Source organism: Sciurus carolinensis, chromosome 10, assembly GCF_902686445.1.
Source record: "Sciurus carolinensis chromosome 10, mSciCar1.2, whole genome shotgun sequence".
In the NCBI taxonomy this organism is placed as follows: domain Eukaryota; kingdom Metazoa; phylum Chordata; class Mammalia; order Rodentia; family Sciuridae; genus Sciurus; species Sciurus carolinensis.
In genome coordinates, this window is record NC_062222.1 from 84,378,739 (window position 1) to 84,395,982 (window position 17,244).

The 17,244-nt window shown below is 37.5% G+C and overlaps 1 pseudogene; it reads left to right on the forward strand.

Annotated features, from left to right (window-relative positions):
- Nucleotides 1–15,184: 15,184 nt before the first annotated feature.
- Nucleotides 15,185–17,030, forward strand: LOC124994726 (CDKN2A-interacting protein-like; annotated as a pseudogene).
- The last annotated feature ends 214 nt before the right edge of the window (nt 17,031–17,244 follow it).

The window sequence follows — 17,244 nt, forward strand, 5'->3', positions numbered from 1 at the left end:
TTCTTGGCCTTTTATTCTTTCATATGAATTTTAGGACTTTTTTTCTCGTTTTGTGAAGAATATCATTGGTATTTTGATGGTGATTGCATTGAATATGTAGATTGCTTTTGGTAATAAGGCTATTATAACTATTAATTCTGCTTATCCATGAAGCTGAGAGGTCTTTCCATTTTCTAGTGTCTTCTTCAATTTCTTTCTTCAATGTTCTATAATTTTTACTTAGAGGTCTGTTATGGTTTAGATTAGGTATCCCCCAAAAGCTCATGTGGGAAATAATCAGGTAAATTTAGAGGTGAAATGATTGGAATGAGAGCCTTAGCCCAATCAGTGTGTTAATCTGTGATAGGGATTAACTGGTGATTATAGGCAAGTAGGGTGTGACTGGAGGCGGTGGGTCATTGAGGGTGTGCCTTTGGGATACATATATTTTGTGAGCTGAGATTAGTCTGTGCTTCCTGGTGCCATGTTCTCAGATACATTCCTCAGCCACACACTTCTGCTATGATTGTCTGCCTCATCTCAGGCCTGAAGAAATGGAGTTGACCATCTATGGACTGAGATGTCTGGAAACCATGGGCCCCAAAATAAAATTTTCCTCCTCAATTTCTTTTTTTATTGTTGTTGTATTTTGTTCTTGGTCACAGCAGAGAAAAAGATTATTAAAACAGATATTGGTATTGAGACGCGGGATCGTTTCTGTGACTTACCTGACCATGTGGTTCAGAAGCCTTAGTAGCTTTCTGGAATTTGTGGGAGGAATTTTGGAAAGTATAGCAATGAAACCTGGAAAAGTTTTAGAGATTATTATAAGTGGATCCTGATGGGCAATTCTGGTGAGAACTCAGAAGACCAAAATGCCCATAGGACAGTAGACCATTAAGACAGCCCTCAAGAAGTTCCAGAGGAGAAGGACTAGAGGCCATTTATGTTATATTCTGGCTAAGAAATTGTCTACATTTTTCCTGTGTTCTGAGACTTTCTGTGAGGCTGAATTTAAAGGTGATGAACTTTTTAATATGGTGAAGGAAATTTCTAGGGAATCACAGTGTTAGGTAGTAGCTAGCAATGAGCAGTGACATGCAGGAAAGATCACAAATGTTTCTTAAATTACTTTAGGGTCAACTTTAAACTAATTCCACAGTAGACAAGAAGGAAATAGTGGTACTTAATTTGTAGAAAATAAACAGAAGCAAGGGAGCTAGTTGGAAATCATGTCAAGAGAAAATGATTAATGGGACCAACGCTTGACAGAGTTCACTGAGTTTGATGTGAAGTTAGGAATTATGGCTATAATTGTCTCCAATTGTCTGAGAAGGAAGATTCCTTTAGTAGCACAGGGGCACTAAGGTAACTTCTGACCAACTATTGACGCTGGTGCCCACATTAACATGGAATTGACTTGTAGATGAAGCCCCCCTAAATAGGATGGCCACCATAGACTGTTCCAGAGAGGACGAACTAAGGTCAAAAACTCTACTGCTTGATGTGGAGGAGGGGTTAAACACCTGATTGGCAGAGTACAGAAGTTGGTCCCCAGCTCTCCTGGTACACATCGAACAGTAATAAATTTGGGGATAGCATTGTCTTCTTTGTCATTCTCCGCTTAGAGATGATCCACTCTCTCTCTTGAGACTTTTGAGCAATCCTGGAACTATTAAGACTATGGGGACTCTTGGAAATGGTCTAAATGTATTTCATGTTGTGAGATGAAAATGAGCATTTGGGGGCCAGGAGTGGAATGTTATGGTTTAGACTAGGTGTCCCCCAAAACCTCATGTGGGAAATAATGCAAGAAAATTTAGAGGTGAAATGATTGGGTTATGAGAGCCTTAACCCAATCAGTGTGTTAATCTCTGATAGGGATTAACTGAGTGGTGATTTTATGTGAGTACGATGTGACTAGAGGAGGTGGGTCATAGGGGCATGTGTTTGGGGTACATATTTTGCAAGCTGCTTCCTGGTGACATGTTTCCAGCTGCTTTCCTCAGCCACACACTTCTAACATGAAGTTCTACCTCATCTCAGGCCCTGAGGAATAGAGTTGGTCATCTATAAACTGAGACCTCTAAAATCATGAGCCCCCGAATAAACTTGCCCTCTAATGATTCTTATCAGGATTTATTTATTTATTTATTTATTTATTTTGGTCATAGCAATGACAAAGCTGACTAAAACAAAGTCTTTCACCCCTTTCATTAGATTTAGTCCCAGGTATTTTTTGAGGGTATTATGAATTAAATTATTTTCCTGATTTCTTTTTCAGTGGATTCATTATCATTGTACACAAAAGCTGATAGCAAGAGAAAAGATAGGAAATATCAGCTACAAAGTGATCACAATAGCAAAGGCATTTTTATGGCTAAGTCTTCTTTGAAATAGACAATGCTCCCCCACTAGATGCTACCTGTCAAGCGGGAGGCAGAGTTCAGTGTACAGATTCCTCTACTAAGTTGGGCCAGTTTGTGTGAGAGATGAGAACAAACAAACAGCAAGATAGTTGTGTCACACAAACTTGCTCATAACCAGGAGATTCTAAAATCAAAAAAGAATGTCTCCATTTAAAAAATCTCAACAAGAAGAAAACCAAACCTACTGATGACTGTTATTGCATTAGCTTCCCCAAACAAACTGATTTTTACAGTCTTTCCATGTTCTGTGTTTTTTCAAAGTTCTAATACAAAATATTTTGTATTTTGTCAATTAATTAGATTTTCTCTCAATACTTCTTTTCTTCTTTCTCACCTCCATCCCCTTACTCTCATGTTCATCCTTCTTTCCCTTGTCATTTTATCTTGTGTCCCTTCCCTCTCCCACCTTTTAAATTTTTTCTCTCCATTTTCTTTATTTTTTTGTTCTTTCTTCCAATTTGATTCAGTATACTATCATTAATGCCTAATCTTTTGAGCTCATTGCATATATTTTTTACCTATTATATATTATTTCTCACCAACTTTTCTCTTTTGTTAATAGAGTCATAGAGATCATTGCTAACAACTTTTGTAGCATATATTAACATATGAATTGCACCTAAATTATGTCTGTTACTGGACATTACTTTCTTTTCTCAAAGTAGTACTGGTGGTTGAAGTTAGCCCTTTGAGTACATTGATTGGAAATGTTGAAGCTAAGATATACCTCCAGCCCAGGGCTCATTACAAAGAGATACTCATTAAGGAGACCTCCCAAAAAAATAGAAAGAGGAATTCATTCCAGTAGATGAACAGAGGCTGGGAAGATGGCAGAGTGGAACAAGGCAACAAGTCTCTACTTCTTTGTGGACCTAAATCAAAGCACTGAGATAACAGCTAAACAGAGAAGTGAGTGACAGGGAATACACTAAGATACAATATTGGACAGTCAGAGCCTTGGAGAGACTTGGGAATTCTAGTTATTGGAACAGGGATTACCACAAACAGTCTCCACCAAACATGCCCAGTCAGGGACCTGCTGACAGTATGCCCCAGCAGTTGGTATAAGCCACATGATTCCTAGAAACTGGCAGAAGCACCCTGTACCCCAGCAGTGCCACATGCCCCATAGCCCTCAGACATATGCTCCAGAGTCCAGCCACTGCTGAGTGCACCCAGTTGTGGGTCAGCCATTACACAGCCAGCAGCCCCAGAAGCACCACACATCTCACAGAGGTAAACTACTAATGACAGACATTGGCTGCCACCAAGTATGCCCAGACACAAGGCAGACATCACATATGCCTTGGTGGCTGACAGTTGCCATGCAAGCCATAGCAGTTGGTGAGAGTTGCCTGTACTCCAGTAGTGCAGTATGCCACAGAGGCAGCCCACAGAACCACACTTCAGACACCAACCACCAATGAATACGCCTAGACTCAAGCCCACTTATGTGCATACCCCATCCAGGGGTGAATACACTGAGCCACCCAGACCACTGAGAACCAGTAACTCTGGCCTGCCACACCTCTGTCATAGGCCATCACATCCCATGAACCCCAAAACCTACATAGGTAGATTCAGACATGTTTTGACAGACCACAAAGCATTTCTATAGGTGGGGACACAAGATGCATCCCCAACCATGGAGAAACCCCACTGCTAGGTCACAGACAATTAGGAGGTATTTTTCCTTACCTCCAGAAAGCTATTAGGTACCAGAACACACCAAAGAATACAGGGAGCCACCTACATTTATGTTGCTCCTACAAAAGCTTGCTACCTTCATGCACAGCAACACATAGAGGTAAAACCAAGGAGGTATGGACATTTACTAAGTATTTCAAAACATGAAGAAATCCAAATTAGGAAGGCCTAATGATACCACATATCTCAAATAACTTAGTATGGAATAGCTTAAATTTCTTCAATGCCAGTTTTTTATTTCTTAGATATTAGCTTTCTGTATTTATTTAATAAGATTCTCATTATTTGAAATTGTACTACTTAATCTAATTTTATGTATTTTTCAATGTTTTGAAGCATTAATTGGAATTGATTTTATCTTTTTTTCTCCTTAAGTTTATATCCTTTCCTCTTTATCATCTTAGATTATCTGTTCTTGCCTCTATTCCCCTCCCAATTTTTTTTGTCTTTTTCCTTCCTTTTCTTTTTTCTTTTTATGCTCCATATAGTTTAATAGTAGTTTTGACTTTAATATCTAATCTCTCAGTGTATTCTAGAGCAATTGCCAACCAAGATTGCTATCTCCAGAAAAGCTATACTTTGGAATACATGGAAAAATACAAACCTTCCAAAATAAGTATAAAATAAAAGAATTAGTGACCACTAATCCAGCACCACAGAAAACACTGAAAGAAATACCACATACAGAAGAAATTAAAAACAAACTCCAGAGCTCACAAATGGACAAATAACATTACAAGAGTGCTAACTAAAAAAGAATTGGGATCAAATTAAACATTAAAAATAATTAAAAATGAAAAAAATAACAAACACCTCTCTAGTTAACACTGTGTGTAAATGGTTTCAACTCTTCAATTAAAAGTCATAGACTGTTAGTTTCTTGTAACATATAATAATAATTATAGCTGATACATTTGATATATATATTCTCACTGGGGCTAAGAAGTTAAGCTTTACTTTTATTCTAGTCATAAGAAAGTGATGCTTCTTTAATCTAGAGTCAATCAACCATAGATTGTGAAGGAATCCATTCTTATTGTACTTCTGCTGCTTTACTTTCTTATTTACTATAATTCCGTAAATTTTGATTAGTTCTCTTTGATATGATGTATCAATTCCTTTAAACATTTAGCAAATAAAAATTTCTAAATTAAAAAAAAGAAAAGATATAGACTGGCAAAATGAATTTTAAAACAAGATCCTAATGTATGTTGCTCCCAAGAGACACACCTCACAGGCATGAAGTAGCCCTACTCTCTGCATTCCCACACCCAAAGAAAAAGCCAGCTGCTGTAGCATCCTCAAGCATGCAGATTTGGGCCTCTTGACTGAGGAACAAGTGCTGGCTGGTGAGAAAACCATAGCAACCTGGAAAGTGGCTCATGTGTTCCACACCTCTAGGAGGGTCTACAGCTGTGCATCCCAGAATTGCCAGATGATGCAATTCTAATTCAGATACACCAATCCACAGAAGGCAATTCCAAAGGATAGCCCTAAGCAGCCAGCAGAGAACCTCACACATACACAATTGGCAGTACACCACACAAAGCAGCTTACAGAGGACCTTCCCATAGACACCCCCTCTCCCCCTATGTGTTCAGATACAAGCCCACCAACCTATGACCTATTTAGAGGACACAGCAACTCTACACAGCCCTCTCATGGATCACCCAGCACCACATCAAACAGACTATAATACCTCTACTTTATACTGCCACACTACACATTCTCTGAAATGTACACAGAGGCGCTCACAATGGATTTGACAGCACTGGATACATGGAACTTTATTCAGGAGGACACAAAAGACTGCACCCCCGACAGGGAATAATCTGACTTTTAAGTCATAAACAATTAAGGACCAGTTCTTCTGTCTGAACAGAAAACTAGTAGGTACTTGGACCCACCAAAGATTGGAGGGGGCCTCCTAAAATTGTGTCAGAGGTGAGCTAATGTGACCTCCATACCCAGGGAAACTTAGAGACGAAGGTATGGAGTGATTAGTATCCTCTAGAAGTCCCAAATTCTGAGGAAATCTCAATCAGGAAGACTCAATAAGAAATGCCTCCACCTCAGCATGGATCATCATAAATAGCTTTAATATCTATTTTAATCTTAAAGATAATACCTTTTGTATTGAATTGATAGATGTTTTCTTATTCAATAATGCAGCCCTCAACCTATTTATTTGAATTCCTTATAATGGTTTCAGGTGTTAACTGGAATCATTCTATCTTTGTTTTCCTAGCTCAGTTTTATACTTGCTCTTCTTAGTCTCTTTTCCCTCTTACATTATATGTTCCTGGCTCAACCCCCCATTTTTATTCTTTTTATCTTAGTTTGTATTGTCTTTCCTATCTTTTCTCTTCCTTTTTTCTTTGCTCACTTTTCTCCCCTTTTCAACCCTTATGTATTGTAATAGTAATTTTACTACTTTTAATAACTATTTTCTCAGCCTATTGAAGAACAATTTTACAATTTTCTACCCAGATTAGAGGAACTGTGGAGAGTATTTTCAGTATGTTTTCCCCACTAAGGTTTATTAATACATGAATTTTCTCTGAAGTGATTGCAGTTCATGGGGTTTAGTAGCTTATCTTGAAATGGCTCATGTGTCCCACACCTCTAGGACACAGTAGAGTTATACATATTGAGTGGGAGTATAAAAACTTGGATATTTAACCACTCTGAGACATTGAAGAGAAAGAAGTTCACTAAATAGTCTCTTGCATAAAAGCAGAAGAGATAATCATTTCATCAGACAGGTATACACAAAAATGATAATGAAAAGCAAGGGGATAAAACTATTCAGACAGTTCATAATACTTTGAAAACTGCTCTCATTCACGCTACAGTGGAGGACGTGCCAGATAAAAAATTTAGAACCTTTATAGTTAAAATGTTCAATGAACTAAAAGAAGATGTAAGGAATAAACTAAGAGAAAATACAGGAGGTGAAAGATAATTTCAATGAAAAGGTAGAGATTCTGAAAAAGAACTAAACAGAAATCCTGGAAATGAAAGGCTATAAATCAAATTAAAATTTCAGTTGAAAGCATCACAAATAGATTAGATCACATAGACAGACTCTCAGTCTCTGAAGAAAAAGTATATAATCTTGATAATAAAGTTGTCAGTAAGAAAATCATGCTAAGAGATCATGATAAAAATATGCAAGAAATCTGGGATACCACTGACAAAAATCTAAGAATCATTGGAGTGAAAGGCAACAAAATACAAACTAAAGGAATGTACAACTTTTTCAAAGAAATAATATTAGAAAAATTTGCAAACCTTGGAAATAAGATAGAAATACAAGTACAGGAGGCATTTAGAATTTTAAATAGGTAAGATCAAAAAAGATTCTCTCAAAGACATTATAATTAAAATCTAATAAACAGAATAGGGATAGAATTTTAAAAGCCACAGAGAAAAATGGCAGGTCACATTTAGAGGTAAGCTGATTAAAAAAATGAAGGGGAGTCCCACTTGCTTTTTCTTTGAGTTTTCAAACTCACGTGACCATCTGAAGAGAATTGGAAATCTGAACAGGCAGGTGGGAATACACTCAGGGACTAAGCTGAGGAGGCTGTATTAGTGGACTTCAGAGTGTGTGGAAGATTGGCTCCCTTGCCCTGTGAATAGAAGTCTTGGGAGGCTCCTGAAATCCAGACTCCCAGCAGAGATCAGCTTCTGCCCTCTCCTATGGGTATGTTGATATAACAAAATCCCTAAGGCCTGCTTAGACTTAAGCCCCAACTACCAGAGTTCCCCTCTAAGAACTCTCACCCTGGGAGTGCATCCATCTGGTTTGTGTGGAGAAAACGTCAATAAACAGTGCTTCCTATTCCATCCTACCTTTTACCAGTGAGAAGGGAAGCTGAGAACTATTCCAACTCACTTCAGTTTTAAGGCCACTCCAACAGGCAGCTTGGTGAGCAACACAAAAATAGGAAGTGTTAATAACTACCACCCTTGCTGTTTCTTGGTATGTAACCTAAGAAGAAACAAAAAGGACATTTGGGCATAGGCAATAACCATTTATTTTTATCAAGTGTTTTGACCAATTCAATGAAGATGATTCTTTCATTTTTTTAAAATTAAGAATCTTTGTCTTTTTTCGTGTTGCTGTGCTGATTGTTTTGTGATGATATATTCATGTCTGTATTTCCCCCTTATTTTTTAGCATTTAAAAAAAGTAGTTATTTTTCCTTGCCTTGTATTTTGAGGTTTTTTGTTTGTTTTGTTTGATCCTCTTTTTCTTCCTTTGTTTCCCTTTAATAAATCACATTCTCTTGTTTTCTCTTTCTCTCTCCCTTTAGTTTTTCATACTCTTTCTTCTTTAAAATCATTACTGCTGTATCTTGTCTGCATTCTCTCTGTTAACATTTTCAACATTCTAAGCTCTCTTCCACCCTCCTATTACATTTTCTTTTCTCTTAATGAACTATATTTTTTACCATCTCTTAGAAATATTTGATTTGTATAATTCCTGCCCCCACCATTCATGTTATTGTAATTATTACTGCTAATCATGACATAGACGGCACTTGCTGTTTACTTTAATGCCAGATCTAGTACACAGTTATTTATTGTTTTTATTGCTGGCAATTGCTGACCCAGCCTTCCTGTTTTTATGGTAAGTGGTGTTGTAGATGTCATATTAGGCACTGGGAATTTATTTTAATACTGTATATTGTTTGGTTGTTGCTTTTGTTTGTTTCAGTTTTTCTCTGATGTGATGGAAATCTACAGGAACACTACAAATTCACGGGAAAGAGACTCTGTTGATAAACTAGACTCAGTCAAAAGACAGCATGCCTTGCTTCACACACAAATTAATAGCACTCAAACTTCAGGTATACTTTAATACAAAGAACAGAAAAAAATCCCAAACCAATGACCAGGCCCCAAGTAGACATGACCATGATTGGGCCCTCAGGTCCCACTCATGGACATTTAGTCCTTACAGTAAAAACAGAATTAACACAAAGACTGTGGATACCACATCTATAAGGGGGATCTCAATCTAAATCACTCTAGAACACTTTGGCAAGAGAAGGCCATGCCCTGAAAAGGCTTACATATAAGAGTGTAAGAGAAATTAATCCCCACAGATTAAAAAAAAACCACCAGAGGAATATAAGATATATGAAAAAACAAGGTAACATGATGCCTCCTAAAGATCCTAATTCACCAGCCACAGACTATTGGGGTAGATGAAATATCAAAGAATTCAAAAGAATGATTATAAAAATGATCAATAGATTCTAAGAAAACATACAGAAACAGTTGAATAAAGCAGGCATAGGTGGTGCACAACTATAATGCCAATTGCTCAGGAGGCTGGGGCAGGAGGATCACAAGTTTGAGGCCAGCCTCAGCAACTCAGAGAGGCCCTGAGCAAACTTAGTGAGTCTCTGTCTCAAAACAAAAAAATAAAAAGTGCCAGAGATTTGGCTTAATTGTTGAGCACCTCTGGGCTTAATGAACCAAACAAAACAATAACAACAACAATGACAACAAGAACAAATCCCAAAACCCCCCCCAAAACCAAACAAAACAAACAAAACAAACAAACAAAAAAGAAATAATTGAATGAATTCAGAAAGTCAATATAGGATATAAATGAGATATTTAATTAGACAGAAATATTGAAAAAGAAGTGAACAGAAATTTTATAAGTGAAAGATACAACAATCAAACAAAATATTCAGTTATAAATATTTCTAATAGAGTGGACCTTGATGAAGACAGAATCTCTGAAGTTGAAGACAAAACAGCTTTGTACATCCACATATATTAAAGACAAGAAAATAAGTAACTATGATGGAAATATATGAAAACTCTCTGGCAATGTTTTGGTTTGGATATGAGGTGTCCCTCAAAAGCTCATGTGTGAGAACAATGCAAGAATGTTCAGAGGATAAATGATTGGGTTGTAAAAGTCTTAACCCAATCAGTGATTTAATCCCCTGATAGGGATTACCTGAGTGGTAGCTGAAGTGGCAGGGTGTGACTGGAGGGGATTGTAATGGGGGTGTGGCTTTGGGGATATATATTTTGTATCTGGAGGGTGGAGACGCTCTCTCTCTCTTTCTGCTTCCTGATCACCATGATGTGAGCTGCTTCCCTCTGCCACCCTGTGCTGCCGTGGTGGTCAGCCTCACCTAGAACCCCAAGGAATGGAGCCAGCTTTCTATGGACTAAGACTAAGACCTCTGAAACCAGGAGTCCTCAAATAGACTTTTTCTTTCTACAGTTGTGCTGGTGGGATCCTTTAGTCGCATCAGCAAAAAAAGTTGACTAAAACATACAACATTAACAGAAAACATTTAAGAATCATTGGAATTAAAGAGGGTTGTGAGATGCAGGCCAATGGTATGGATAACCTCTTCAGGGAAATAATAATAGAGAAATTTCCAGACCTTGAGAATGAGATGGACATCCAGATATAGAAGGCATTCAGAACCCCAAATAGACACAATGAAAAAGAACCTTTTCACAGCATATTATAATTAAAGTGCCCAAATGCTTAGCATACAGAACAAGAATAGAATTTTAAAAGCTTGAAGAGAAAAATGTTAGGTCACATTTAGAAGCAGGTCAATCAGAATTATTTTCCATTTCTTAGCACAAACTCTAAAATTTGGGAGGGCTCGTAGTAATTTGTTCCAAGTCTTGAAATAAAAACCTTGTTAACCAAGACTTCTATATCCAGCAAAACTATCTTTCAAAATTAAAGAAGAAATAAAACCCTTAGGAGATAAGCAGAAACTAAATGAATTCATGTCTATTAAACTAGTACTACAGAAAATACTTAAGAAAGCAACAAAAACAAACCACAGAGATCACAAATGGACAAATCTCATTTGAAGAGTAGCTAAAGGTAATTTAGAAAACAAGATAAAACTGAACAGAGAAATAAATCAAAATGCCAAGAATTAATAAACAACTCTCTATAATAACATTTAATGTAAGTTACCTCAACTCTCCTATTTAAAGACAGAGACTTGTAGAGTGGGTTAAGAAACAAGATCCAGTGTTATGTTCTTTTCAAGAGGCTCAACTTCCAGGCAAATACACAGATTGAAAGTAAAAAGAAGGAAATTGATATACTATATAAATGGAATTATGGGGGTCCTCTCTGCCATGTCCCATGTGGAAAAGGGTTAACTGCTGGAGGAGGATGTTGGCTGTATATCACTCAATTACCCAAAAAACTTATGTACTCAATAAACACACAAGAGCCAGTACTCTTTTTAAATGAGAGGGGACATGATGGGTCCGGCCATACCAGCTCTGCTTACAACAACTCACCCAACTCTCTTTTATTTATAACATACAGGTAAATGGTGCCAGGACCAGGAGGAGCTTCTTCTGTGTTGGACAGGATAGGGTAGAGTTAGGGAAGCCATTCTCTTAGGGGGAAAATTCCAGAAGGAGGCAGGGAACAACTCCCATGAGTGCCACATACTTCCTGGTAGTTCCTAGAAGTCAGGTCTCTGCATCCCATGGCTCACCCTAGTCTAATTCTGCTAAAGAAGGATGGCTTCCCACATGGGAACAAGGAGGAGCAGCTACTCTCATATCCAAGAAACTAGACTTCAAGCCAAAATTAATAAAAAATACAAAGAAGGTAACTTCATTGTGATAAGGAGAAAAAATCCCCAAAGAAGATATAATGGTAGTAAATATATGTGCCCCAAATGTCAGTGCATCTAATTACATAGAACAGATACTACTGGAATTAAAGACTCAGATAGATCCCAGTACAATAATACCGGGTGATTTCAAAACAGAATTTATGTCTGTCTTGCAGACATAAACTCAGTGAAGACTTTTTGGACCTGATCAATATTATAAATCAAGTTGAGCTAACAGACATATACTGAATATTTCATTCAAAAAGAACTGAATACACTTTCTTCTCAGTGACTAATGGAACCTTCTCCAAAATAGACCATATTTTTGTTGTTGTTGTTTTTAGATATACATGACAGTAGGGTTTATTTTGACACATTATATATATGTGGAGTGTAATCCATTACAATTTTGATCCCATTCTTGTGGTTGAACATGGTGTGGAGTTACACTGGTCCTGTATTTGAATATGAGCATAAAAGTTATGTCGAATTCATTTTACTGTCTCTCAAATTTCCACCCCTTCCCTTTCTTCATTCCCCTTTGTCTAATCCAATGAACTTCTATACTTCCCCTCCCTACTCTCCCTTGTTATGGTTAGCATCCATGTATCAGAGAGAACATTTTACCTTTGGGTTTTTGGGACCGGTTTATTTCACCTAGTATGATAATCTCCATTTTTATCAATTTACCAGCAGTTTGTCTCGTTCTATTATCTTTCCTTCCCCTGTCCATCCCCACCCCACTCGTATTCTTGATAATTGCCATTCATACTGGAGTGAGATGGATTCTTGGTGTAGTTTTAATTTTCATTTCTCTAATTGCTAGTGATGTTGAACATTTTTACATATATTTTTTGACCATTCATATTCTGTGAAGTGCCTGTTTAGTTCCTTTGCCCATTTATTGACTGGGTTATTTCTTTTTGTGTTAAGTTTTTTGAGTTTTTTGTCTATCCTGAGAGATTAATGCTCTATCTGAGGTGCAGCCGGTAAAGATTTTCTCCCATTCTGTAGACTTTCTTTTCATGCTCTTTGTTGTTTCCTTTGATGTGAAGAAGCTTTTATTGATTTTTGATTTTACTTCTGATGCTTTAGGAGTCTTATGAGGAAGTCTGTTCCTGAGCCAACATGATGGAGAGTTGGGTGTACTTTTTTTTTTCCTAGTAAGTGCAGGGTCTCTGGTCTAATGCTAATGTACTTGATCCACTTTGACTTGCATTTTGTGCAGGTTGAGATATATGGGTTTAATTTCAATCTACCACATATGGATTTCCAGTTTTCCCAGCACCATTTGTTGAAAACGCTACATTTTCTTCAATGTATGTTTCTTTCACCTTTGCAAAATAGGTTGTAAAGCAACTCTTAGCAAATACCAAAAAAAAAAAAAAAAAAAAAAATTGAATAAGTTATTTTGTCTTATATCACAATGGAATGAAGTTAGAGATCAACACGAAAAAATCCTACAGAAAATATATAAACACAGGGAAATTGAAAGATTGAAAACTTTGATGAATAGGTGATTTAAAAAATCAGGGGAGAAATTTAAAAATTCTTAGAATCAAACAAGAATACTGATACAACATATTAGAAACTCTGGGACACTATGAAGGTAGTTCAAAGAGGAAAGATTATGGCTATGAGTGCATACATAAGAAAATCAGAAAGATCCCTAATAATGATGCTTGTCAAGACTGTTGAAAAACAAGAACAAATCAATTCCAAAATTAGTTGAAGGAAGGAAACGATTAAGATTAGAGTTAAAGTCAATGAAATTGAGGATAAAAAAGCAATACAAAAGATCAATGAAATGAAGAGTTGGTTCTTTGAAAAGATAAATAAGATTGATAAGTCCTTAGCCAAACAAACAAAAAGAAAAGAGAAAATCCAAGTTAATAAAAAAGAAGAAATCACCTCAGGCATTGATGGAAGTCAGATGTTTGTTAGGGACAATTTTGAAAACTTATACTTCAAAAAATAGAAAAACCTAGAAGAAACGGAAGCATTTCTAGACATGTATGACCTGCCATAATTGAATCGAGAGGCCATAGAAACCTAAACAGACCAATATCTAGCAGTGAGATAGAAGTAGTAATATAAAATCTTCCCACAAGGAAAACCCCAGGACCAGATCGATTCTCAGTTAAATTCTATCAGAACTTTAAGAGAACTAATGTCAGTACTCCTCAAATTATTCCATGTAATATGAAGGGGTGGAACACTTCCAAATTCATTCTATGAAGCCAGTATCACATTCATATTGAAACCAGATAAGGACATATTAAGGAGAGAAAACTGTGGACCAACATCCCTTATGAAGTTAAATGTAAAAATCTTTAAGAAAATATTAGCAAATTATATTCAATGACATATTAAGAAGATGCACATGATGACCAAGGTTTTATCACAGGGATATAAGGATGGTTTAGCATACACAAATCAATAAATGTAATTTGTTAAATAGGTAGAATTAAGGACAAAAATCACTTAGTCATCTTAATAAATATAGAAAAAGCCTTTGAAAAAATTCAGCATCCATTCACTATAATAATATTGCAGAAACTAGGGATACAAAGAACCTACTTCAACATCATAAAGGTTACATATATAAAACCCAAAGCAACATCATAGTGAATGGGAGAAAAACCAAAAGAATTTCCTTTAAAATCTGGAACAAGACAGGAATGTCCACTCTTGCCACTTCTGTTTAATATAGTGCTAGAAATTCTAGCCAGAGCAATTAGGAAAGAGAAGGAAATAAAAAGAATGAAAATAGAAAAATAAGAAGTCAAAATCACTGTTTACAGATGTAAAATCCTGTGTTCAGAAGATCCAGAAAGGTCCAACAAAGACGGTAGAACTAATAAATAAATTCATTAAAGTAGCAGGTTACCAAATTAACATATAAAATCAATAGCTTTCCTGTATATATATCAATAATGAATCTGCTGGGAAATAAACCAAACAATTTCACTTGTTATAGCTTCAGGAAAAAAAAAAAAAAAAAAAAAAAAAAAAAGAGGAAACCTAATAATAAATCTAACCAAGAAGGTAAAAGACCTCTACAGTAAAAGCTTTAGAACATTGAAGAAAGACACAGAAGACACAAGAAGATTGAATGACCTCCCACATTAATGGATATGTAGAATTAATATTAAAATGGTCATACTACCAAAAGCAATATACACATTTCATGCAATCTCCATCAGAATACCAATGACATTCTTCAGGGGACTAGAAAAATCAGTTCTAAAATTTATTTGGAAGAATAAAAGACACAGAATAGCCAAAGCAATTCTGAGCCAAAGAAGCAATATCTAGGGTGCAGGCCGCAGTGCCAGGGCCGCTCGCCCCTGCGCACCCCGCCTCTTCCCCGGTGCAGCGTCTGCTCGTCTGCTCGTGCCCTCGGCGTCCTGCAGGCCCAACATGGCGCAGGAGGTGTCGGAGTACCTGAGCCAGAACCCGCGGGTGGCCGCCTGGGTGGAGGCGCTGCGCTGCGAGGGCGAGACTGACAAACACTGGCGCCACCGCAGGGAGTTTTTGCTCCGCAACGCCGGGGACCTGGCCCCCGCGGGTGGCGCTGCCTCAGCTAACACAGACGAAGCTGCGGACTCCGAGAGCGGAACCTGAAATCGGCAGCTGCAGCAGCTCATCTCCTTTTCCATGGCCTGGGCAAACCACGTCTTCCTTGGGTGCCGGTACCCTCAAAAAGTTATGGATAAAATTCTTAGTATGGCCGAAGGCATCAAAGTGACAGATGCTCCAATCCATCCAACAAGAGACGAACTGGTTGCCAAGAAGGGGTAGAAGAGCTATCCAAAAAACGAATCATAGAAGGAAAAAACAACTCTGCAGTTGAGCGAGATCTTGCAAAAATTTCTGCCAAAACAGAACGTACATCAGCTCAGCCAGAAAACAGTTCTGCATGTTCGGGATCATCCACCAAATCAGAGAGTAGTGGGAACTCCACTCGCAGCGCTGGCATCTCTGGTCAGAATAGCTCTACAAGTGAGGGAGATCGATCTGTTTCCAGCCAAAGCAGCAGCAGCATTTCTTCTCAGGTAACAACAGCAGGATCTGGAAAAGCTTCTGAATCAGAAGCTCCAGATAAGCATGGTTCTGCATCATTTGTTTCTTCGTTTTTGAAATCCAGTGTGAATAGTCACGTGACCCAGTCCACTGATTCCAGACAACAAAGTGGCTCACCTAAAAAGAGTGGTTTGGAAGGTTCTTCAGTCTCTGTTTCTCAGAGCAGCTCAGAGATTGAGGTGCCCTTGTTGGGTTCTTCTGGAAGCTCAGAAGTAGAGTTGCCATTATTGTCTTCTAAACCTAGTTCAGAGACAGCTTCAAGTGGGTTAACTTCCAAAACTAGTTCAGAGGCAAGTGTTTCATCATCAGTTTCTAAAAACAGTTCCTCATCAGGCACATCATTACTAACTCCCAAGAGCAGCTCAACAAATACATCACTGCTAACTTCCAAAAGCACTTCCCAGGTAGCTGCATCACTGTTAGCTTCCAAGAGCAGCTCCCAGACCAGTGGATCTATGGTTTCCAAAAGCAGTCCCTTAGCAAGTGTGTCCTAGCTAGCTTCTAAGAGTAGTTCTCAGAGTAGCACCTCACAGTTGCCTTCTAAGAGTACTTCACAGTCAAGTGAGGGTTCTGTCAAGTTCTCTTGTTGCAAATTAACCAATGAAGATGTGAAACAGAAGCAACCTTTCTTCAATAGACTGTATAAAACAGTGGCATGGAAATTAGTAGCTGTTGGTGGCTTTAGTCCCAATGGGAATCACGGAGAGCTCCTAAAAGCAGCTATTGAGGCTCTGAAAGCAACACTGGATGTATTTTTTGTCCCACTAAAAGAACTGGCAGATCTGCCTCAAAATAAGAGCTCTCAAGAAAGTATTGTATGCGAATTGAGGTGCAAGTCAGTATACTTGGGCACTGGCTGTGGAAAAAGCAAAGAAAATGCGAAAGCAGTTGCATCAAGAGAAGCATTGAAGTTATTTCTTAAGAAAAAGGTGGTGGTAAAAATATGTAAAAGGAAATACAGAGGCAGTGAGATAGAAGATCTAGTACTCCTTGATGAAGAATCAAGACCTGTAAACTTACCTCCAGCATTAAAACATCCTCAAGAATTGCTATAATCTATATGTCCAAAATATCACTGCATACAGTATCTGGTATTTGAAGAGAAAACTGGCTTACTTTTTTGTACAATATAAAACACAGGCTTTCACAGATTTTGTATTGCTTTTGTCCAGTTTTGCAGAAAATTTACATTCTAATTCTCTTCACAAGTAGAAGTTGTAAATAATTTATGAATGACAGTACACATTAAAAAGGTATGCATTAACAGCATACCAGTATGCTATTTTATTTGCTGAAGAAAATACTGTCTTCTATTTTTAATGATGTATTAGGTACGATGTGTAGTTCTGTAGAGTCTTAAAATTTTTGTACTACTTTAAATTTGGTGAAAATGTATT